This window comes from Equus caballus, chromosome 30, assembly GCF_041296265.1.
Source record: "Equus caballus isolate H_3958 breed thoroughbred chromosome 30, TB-T2T, whole genome shotgun sequence".
Lineage (NCBI taxonomy): Eukaryota > Metazoa > Chordata > Mammalia > Perissodactyla > Equidae > Equus > Equus caballus.
The window spans coordinates 37050607-37059277 of record NC_091713.1 but is presented as its reverse complement, the minus strand read 5'-3'; the positions used below and the strand labels follow the sequence as shown (position 1 = coordinate 37059277).

The 8671-nt window shown below is 58.5% G+C and overlaps 1 long non-coding RNA gene across 1 annotated transcript; it reads right to left on the bottom strand.

Moving 5' to 3' along the window:
- Positions 1–2348: 2348 nt before the first annotated feature.
- LOC138921592 (uncharacterized) lies at positions 2349–8136 on the bottom strand. Its single transcript, XR_011434287.1, has 2 exons — positions 7717–8136; positions 2349–2706 (listed from the first exon to the last, which is right to left on the bottom strand). It is a non-coding gene; the product is annotated as an uncharacterized lncRNA (long non-coding RNA).
- Between the last annotated feature and the right edge of the window lie 535 nt (positions 8137–8671).

The window sequence follows — 8671 nt, the reverse complement described above, 5'->3', positions numbered from 1 at the left end:
CCCAGGTGGGTGCCACTGCTGGAGGAGGTGGCAGACTGGCTCCCAGGGGGTGCTCCACCCCAACACTGCAGCCAGGTTTCTGGAAAGGCTGGGGCAGGCCCCGCCCTCGGGTGGGGGTGGTGGCTCTCCTCAACAGCTGGGCTCGGAGGCAGGCCCGAGGGCCAGGGTCTCTGACTGGCCCAGGCAGGGGGTGGGGGCTGGCTGGAAGCGCAGGGCAGACCAGGCCGGAGTCCACATCCCTGCAGAGTGGCCGTGAGCACTGGCCCCTTGAGACTTGGTTTCCCCCTGGAAGTCCAGCCTGCCAGTCAGCCCTTCAAGGAGGAAGGCAGAGTGGGAACTGGCAGAAAACGCTGCCGATCAGGGTGAACTCGCTGCTCCTCCTTCGCGACGTGCCCCTGCGTCCCCCTCTCTGGCCCCCGTGGCAGGCCCTGTGCTGGCTGCTTTCCCAGGTTCTCTCGGGCCAACCACCCGCAGACCCCAGCTCACGTCCCCATGTTGCAGATGAGGAAACTGAGGTTCTAAGGTTTGAGCAACGTGCCGAGGGCCTTTCATTAGTAAGTGGGGAAGCATGGATTCGAGCCCAGGTCTCTGATGCCAGAGTGAGGACTCTTTCCAGCACGAGGGACTTGTTGATTGAGGAGCACCCAAATCTCCCAAACTGCGGTGCGGCCGGAGGTGGGCCCGGGGCTCAGGGTGCAAGGCGCGATTTCAGGGGATCAGCTCTGCTCCCTCCCGCCCCCTGTGTACCCCGGGGACAGGGCAGCCCCTCCCAGCAGGCTCTCTGCCCTGTGCCCTTCAGCCCGAGAGGCTGGCCTTCCTGACCACCAGGATGCCCCGTGGCCTTAGAGGGGATGGGCCAAGTCCAGCATGGGGAGGCCAGCCTGGAGGTGGCTCTGGAAGGGACAGCAGACGGGGCTTTTCAAGGGGGCCTCGCCCAGAGTGGGAGCACAGTCAGGCAGCCCCCTCCTTCTCCGGGGTGGTTATAGCCCATTCTCATGACCAAGGTGTGGGGGCGCCCTGTGGATCACAGAAGCCCCTGTCCTTGCTTTGCCAGTGGGTCACTCCCGACTCTGCAGAGAGTGAACCCCAGGTGGGCAGGGGCTCGGCCGCAGTGCCAGCAGTGTGGCTGACCTGGCTGTGGCTGAGAGGCAGGATGCTCCAGGGGCCCGGCACAGTCCACCTGCAATCTTTCTGTCCCACAGGTGAGCTGGCTGGTTTTGTTTCCCAAAAATAAATCTTCCACTCTGTACCGCTCTGTGCCTTCCTTGGTCAAAGCCCCCCATGCTGCCTGGAGACCCCCACCCTGAAGGCCCATCCACTCGGGGCTTGGGATTCACAGAAACCAGGTCTGGGTGTCCAGCCCTGCCCTCCCTCCCTCCCTTGCACGGTCACCGAGCCTCAGGCCCGCCCTCCTGCTCAGCCCTGGTTCTCAGCCCCCGCCCCAACAGCTACAGGACTTCAAATTGCTCCAATTGAAGACTCAGGAGAAAAACGTTTCCACACCTGTGCTAAGCTCGCAGGCCCCTGGAGCGAGCCCCGCCCTGCAGCCCTGCACTGGCGCCTGCCCCGGCCACACCAGCTGCCCCGTCAGCACACCCCAATCCCAGAGCAGTTTCCCAGGAAAGTCAGGCCTGGGCTCTGCAGACTGGAGGGAGGCGGGCAGGCGGGGCTGGGGCTGCTCTTCAGGAAAGAGGAGGGCCGGGCGGGGAGGTGGTGCAGTTCCCAGGCCGCTCAGGCTGCGATCCTGCTGAGGTCGCGCTGGCCTTGCAGACGGGGCCAGGCAGACCTGTTCAGCATGGGCTGCCTCACCTCTCTCCTCTCCCCACCCGCCCCACCCTGCCAATTCCCCCGAAGGAGGCGGCTGCCTGGGGTGGGCGGGGCAGCCTGGTGGTGAGGATAAAGTGCGGAGGTCACTCATGTCTGCTTGTGGGTAGTGGACAAGCAGTTTTTCCCTCTGAACTAGACACGGAGACCCCTCTGGCCTCATCTCCCACCTCCTAGGGCCCAGGTGAGTGGGGAGCAGTAGACTCTGCTGCAGAGACTGGGCATAACTTAGTAACTTACAAGCCAGCTGTATGGTAATACTAATAGACGGTACTAGCCTGCACATATTAGGCACCTACTGTATGCTGTGCAATTTACACACAGTCTAATTACAGTGCCATGTAAAGGTAGGGCCTACTTAAATAAATCCGTTTTATACTCGAGGAAACTGAGGCTCAGAGAGGTCAGGAGGCTCATCCGAGGTCACACAGGGCAGAACCCTGGTTATTCTGATTCCGATTCTGATTTTTTTTTTTTTACTATTTGTGCAGCACGTTTTCTACCAAATTAAATTGGATATCTGATAGAAACAAAGAAAAGCATGTTTTAAAGAAATTGCTTCTGCATTTTAGCCAACAAGTATTTGAATAATTTCTGCCTGTCTAACGCGAAGCGTGCGTGCGTCAACCCTTGTCGTAGAAGAGCTTGTATGAAGTGACGTTCAGGGCTGTCTGTGGCAAACCTGTGGTCCCTCAGCGGGGCAGCCCAGGGTGAGGAGGGTAGGATCTCGGGCGGCTCCTGGCTCAGATGAGATGACGGGCTGGTTAGCCTGGGCCTCACCCACTCAGATGCGGGGATCTCCTGGTCTTTCCCATCTAGACTGGGTGCTCCCGGGACTGAGCCTGGCTGCTCATCCCCGTGCCCCAGGGCCCTCCATGCACGCTGAAAGAGAGAAGGAGGGAAGCGTTCTCATTGGCTGGAGCTGGTACGTATGGGATTTGATCACTTGGGTATCAAATATTGACAAAGCCCCGTCAACCAAAACAGAACAATGGAAACTAGACAAAGATCCCCTTTGATCTTGAAAGACTCCGCTATTTGCCGCACTCCCGTGACATCAGTGCAAGCAGTGAGCCCGCTTGATCACCAATGCTTTCGTGCAAGGGCTCATCCATATACCCAACACTCATCTCTTGGGCGCACACGCTATGGGGGGTCTCATGGGTTATCTGCGTTATAACTGGCACAGATGGAGACAGCTCCCCACGCTCACAGACTGGGGGAGCGAGACAGTAGACAGACATTAAGCTGATGGGTAGATAGACAGCTATAGATACAGGTAGATACGTGCATATGCAGGTACACACGCAGACATGTGTGTTTCAGGTTGTAAGAGAAATTCCAAGGAGAAGAGCAGCTTGCAGTGAGAGAGAATAAGGGGGTGGACACAATTTAAGTGGGGGGGTGGGTGAGGGACTGCTTCCGTGGGGGAGCCATCACTGAGCTGACACCTACGGAATTAGCAGGGTCAGGCCAGGGAAGACAGGCAAGAGGTTGGGAGCAGAGGGGAGCTCGGGGTGACCCGGGACTGAAAGAGTGGGGCAGGGGGAGGTGGCAGATGAGCCAGGGAGGTGTGCTGGCTGAGTCCGCAGCTGAGGCTTAATGGGCCCCCGTCCTAAAGGCCCGCTGGCTTGTCTCTGGCTGCTTCCCTCCCCTGGGACAGGAGTCTGCAGGCCCAAGGGCCATGCGCTCCCAGACCCCGCCCGCTCTAAACCAGACCCTCACAGTGAGATGAGGCATTTGCACAGGAGATGAGTCTATGCCCTGCTTCCTCCATCAGGAAAGTCTTTCTACGAAAAAAGCCCTCAAAACCAGCGGACTCTGCAGTCACTTGGTGATGGAGCCGGTCCGCATTCTCCAAACTCCTCACATCATCCTGGGCTGGAAGCAGCGCCTCGGCTCTCAACAGTGCTGCTCTAGGCCACACTCAGGGCACCTGCGACCCCCGATTCCTGCCACATGGCTCCCGAGGCATAATCCAGGGCCCATGAGGCCTCTACCCAGGGCATCCTCCAGAGGGGAGACCACATCACCTGTGTGTGTGCTCCCACACCCCAGGGGCATCTGGGGGTGACTGCTTCTGGGTTGTGGGGGGGCCGACGGAGCTTGGCGGTGGGGCTGGGGTGGGGCTCAAGGCCCTCCTGGCGCCCCAGCAAACGTGGGGCAGGAAGAAATGGGGGCGGGCTGCTGACCAGAGCCTCGGCCGCCAAGGTTAGGGGAGGCCTGGCTTTTCCCGGAGGTGACAGAATAGGGACGGGGTTACTGTAAGTCCTGGAAAGGCTCAGAGTAACTGCCCCTCCCCTTGGGGCAGGAGGAGGCAGCTTGGGGGGCTTCACCGTGGAGATCTATAAGAGGGGCCTGGGTGTACGACGTGGGCCCTCTGGGGACAGTTTAGTGCCCTCAAGAGAGGTGGGCGCGTCACATCTGCAGGTCTGGTGAGCCTGGATGGAGACCACCGGTGCCAGAGTCTGCTCTTTGGGACTGTCCCCTCCCCGCAGGCCTCCTGAGGCCTCCTCTGACGGCCTCAGAGCTGACAGAGGGGCCTCTTCACAGGGGATGGGACACCTAGAGGAGCCTCGTGGAAAAGGGGCCTGAGAAGGGAGCCCCCCACCATCCAGGTGGAGCCCGCTGGGCACAAGGAGGGAGGGAACTGCGATCTGAAGGTGAGGCTGGAAGTTGAAGTGGACTAGATAGAGGTTTAATAACTAGAACGTGACTGCTGAAAGAAGCAAAAATGTCCGAAAATTTGGGAAGCTTTAGCAGAACCCCTGTCTAGCCGGGAAGGGCTTCCCCAGAGCAAATGAGAACGTCACTGTCCAACCTGCCCTCCGCAGGTCCTTCCTCCACCCCCTGCAGGGTGCCCTCCCCTCTCCCTGCACTTCTGGCCCCTCGGCTCCTTTATTTTTCTCCATTAGTGTTTTCACTGTCTTTTATGTTTTTATCTATCTTGTTTTTTTCTGTCTCTTTCCGCTTCACTGCAAGCTCCAGGAGGTCCAGGATCTGTCTGCTTCGTTCCCTGCTGAACCCCCAGCACCCAGAGAGGGACCGGCACACGGGGGCGCTGAATGAATGAATGAATAAATGAACGGCGTTTATCCCCAGGGAGTGGCAGTTGTGCTGGACAGTTTCTGAAAGGGCTGGAGATAATCTTGCCTCTTGGAAAGGCGAGCAGAGGGTGTGGGGGATGCTGGGCCAAGTGACTGTGCCTCAGTTTCTTCATCTGGAAAATGGGGATGATGCTCCCCTCGTTGGGCTGTGGTGAGATGAAATGGGCTTGTATAAATGCAAGTGCTCAGAACACTGGCTGCCACGCCGTGGGGTGTGTGTTTGCTGGTGTCTCCGGGATAGAGAGCTGATAGAAAGGCTCCCCTCCCAGTCTGGTCCCCTCGACCTTTTCCCTCCCCGTGATGCCGCCCTCCTCCTGCGTCCCCTCAGATTCCTTCAGTTTAGGTCCCTCTCCTCCCACGCCCGGGGCATAGGGCTGGCCCTGGCCGGGCCCCTCCTTCCCTGAGCCGAGCCTGGGACCACTGCTCATGCGAAGATGGGCCCGGCCCAGTGAGTCAGCCCACCCCGCCTCGCCCTGCAGCCGCCGGCGAGGGGAGGCCAGGGGAAAGCGCCGACGACACCCTACTCCTTCCAGGACGTCGAGGTTTCCTCTGGAGAGTGGAGCGACAAGGAGCCCCAGGTTGCCACACCACTCTTCTTCAGAACTAGGGCTCGCCCTGGGTGTGGTCCCCGGGGCCTCACCAGATTATTGTCAACCTCGCTTGTGCAGCCCGTGGGAGACTCTGCCAGCCCTCCACCTTGACGACGTCTTCCAGCTCTTCTCTGCACCTCCCATCCCGTTCCTCGTACCTGACCTTGAAATCTGGGCCCCTGACCACGCTGGCTTCCTCGTTCCCACCATCCCCCAATACCGCCTCCCCTTCCTAGTCTCTCCCCACTTTCTTATTCTTCTGCAGCCCCAGCTTGGCTCTCTCGTATCTCTTCCCTTCAGTCTCTTCTCTCTCTTGTAGGTCTGCTCTTCCAGGAAGCCTTCCCGGATTGGTGGGACCTCACTATTTGGAGAGTGTTCCACAAGTGGCAGCAACGGCACGACCTGGGAGCTTGTGGAAATGCAGGATCTTAACAAGGGGGTCCCCAGGGGTCCACACGGACACGGCACCTGAGAATTATCACGTTAGGTTACCCTTGTCATCCAGAGCCTCAAAAGATGGAGATTCTGGGTCAGCTGGTAACAGGCTGACGGGGCGCAGCAGAGAGAGCATTTCAAATTCTGTGGGTGATGAAGCAGACCCCGCTCCCGTCTTCCAACCTGATCCCCACATTCGTAACAGCCTCTCCAGCTGACGGGAGCTGGACAAGCGAGAACTCCCCCTGGAAGGCCTCACTGTGCGACTTGGTCAGCAGAGACAGTGGGCTGTCCCAGGCCACGCCGTTCTGGTCTGCCTTGTTCCAGGAGGGTCCCTGCCTGGGATTCCAGAATCTGCCTTCGAAACTAAGCTTCAACACCTGAGTGTTGCCCAGACGGGCTCTCTGCAACGCTGGGGTTCTGTGTTGGGGGGGTCTTCATGTCACCCCTCTCCCCTCTCTTCCTCTCTCTGCTGCAATGCACGTTAGCACGTTAAAGCTTCGGGAATCACGAGTCAAGAAAACCAGCTGTTTGAGATCGGCCTAGTGGCCCAGTGGTTAAGTTTGCACATTCTACTTCAGCGGCCTGGGGTTCGCTGGTTGGGATCCCGGGCGTGGACCTACACACCACTCATCAAGCCATGCTGTGGCAGGCGTCCCACATATAAAGTAGAGGAAGATGGGCATGGATGTTAGCTCAGGGCCAATCTTCCTCAAAAAAGAAAAAAAAAAAAAAAGAAAAAAGAAAACCAGCTGTTCAACCTCATTTAGCCCAGAGTTTCCAAAACTTAGACATCCTTTGTCACTTAGCACCTGTGAACATCCTGTGGGGATAACTGGGAAATGCTCATCTGATTCCCTTCTGCTGACACACTCACACACACACAGATACGTCAGCTGCTAAGACTTTTATGTGTGGCTCCCTGGTGCTAAGGAGCCCTCTTCTGAGGGGAGAAGCTGAGTGTGGTGGTGTTGGAGGGGAGGCTGCTGGAGCTGCTCTTCTCAAGCCCTTCTGGACAGTGGCTGTGTGGGGTGCCCAGCGTCACCTCACCCAGGGTCTGTGGGCAGGTGGGCCTCAGCAGCTTCCATTTTGAACCTCCAAATGGAGTCCCAGAGCTAGTGTCCCTGTGTCCTGATGGCCTTTGTAAAACAGGGTGTGATCCCCACCCGGAAAGGGATGGGTGGGGGAGAGGCACCCCAGCAGATCCAGCAGCTGTCCCGGGCGTCTGCAGGAAACCCCGTGCCTTGTCCACCTGCAGGGAGTGTGGCAGCCGCTGGAGGAGGTTTCCAGCCAAACCCTAGCCTGGGCTTGTGCTGACTCTGTGGTTAGATGGAAGGTGGAACTGGCAGGGCCGGTTCTGACAGCCTGACTCACCAGCTTCTTCAGCCCCCTGCCTCTCGCCACGGGCACAGTGTGGTGTGGGAATGCATGCAGGAATGCCAGACTGTGGGCTCCCAGCCCTGGCCGGGGTGCTGGGCGGGCTGGGGCTGAGGCTGGAGCTAATGGAGATCCGGAGAGCCTGTGGGCTTGGGAAAAGGAGACTCTGAGAGTCCTGCTGCTCGGAGAATCATCAGATGTCAGCACGGAGTGGCCGGACTCGACGGGACCCCAACACCCCATGTTAGCAGAAAGGAAACTGGTGGGAAGCCTTTCCCAAGACCAGACATCGACTCCTGGCAGAGCTGGGATTTCCTGACAATGATATTGAGACGTCATTTTTTATGGCTTCTGAGCTGCTTCCCCAGCCAAAAATGACTTACCTGAGAATGGATTCATTCCACATCTGGGTCCATCCACAGTGGAGAATTCCATTTCCAAATAACCACGCGCGTGCTCTGTTTCCTTGCTCCTACGAGACCTAGCTCCCTGAGGAGGTCGCAGAGTAGGACCCGCCACACGTCTGGGGCCCCACCCAGTCAAAAAAGACCTTTGCATAAGTTTCAAAGGAACGGGAGCTCGGAGATGCCAGAAACCCAGAGATTTCCAGGCCTGGAGGACAGGGCAGGCGAGCAAAGGATGGCCCAAGTTTGCGAGGTTCCAGTCCTTCTGTACTCGGTGCCACTCAGCCACGTCTGGTGTGAGGCCCCATTCAGAGCTCCGTTCTTAAGAGGGACGATGACAGCCTGAGACGTGGTTGCAGAAGGGTGGCCAAGGCAGTGGGAGGGGCATTGCAGCCTGCGCTGTAAGGAAAGGGAAAGACACTGAGAAGGTCTCGCCTGGATCTGAGGACACTCGGGGCCACGGGATGGCTGTGGTCAGTCCTTGGAAGGACTGTCCTGGGGAAAAGAGATTGGCCTGTTCTCCACGGCCCCAGATGGCAAAGACGAGGGCCGGGGAGTGGAGCTATAGGGACCCAGAGGTTGGAGCAGGTCAGAGATGTTAGACGTGTCTAACAGCCAGGATGGCTTCAAGTTGTCCTTCCCTGGAGGGGCTCCGAGGGCCTGCTTGGCTGGCCTGGAGGCTGTGGTCACTGGCCTTCAGAGTCAGCTGGTGGGGAGGGAGGCAGGGAAGTCTCTTAAGATTAGCTCAACACGAGATTCTGTGACTCTAGACCCAGAGTCACCTTGAATCCCACGTACACGAGTGTTGAGCACACGCTCTGTGCTGGACCCCCTGTTGGGTGTTGAGAAGGGACAGGAGAACGAGTAAGTCGCTGTTCCCGCCCACAAGGAACCCCACATCCCACAGGCGTGAGGTAGACACGCCCGCAGGTCA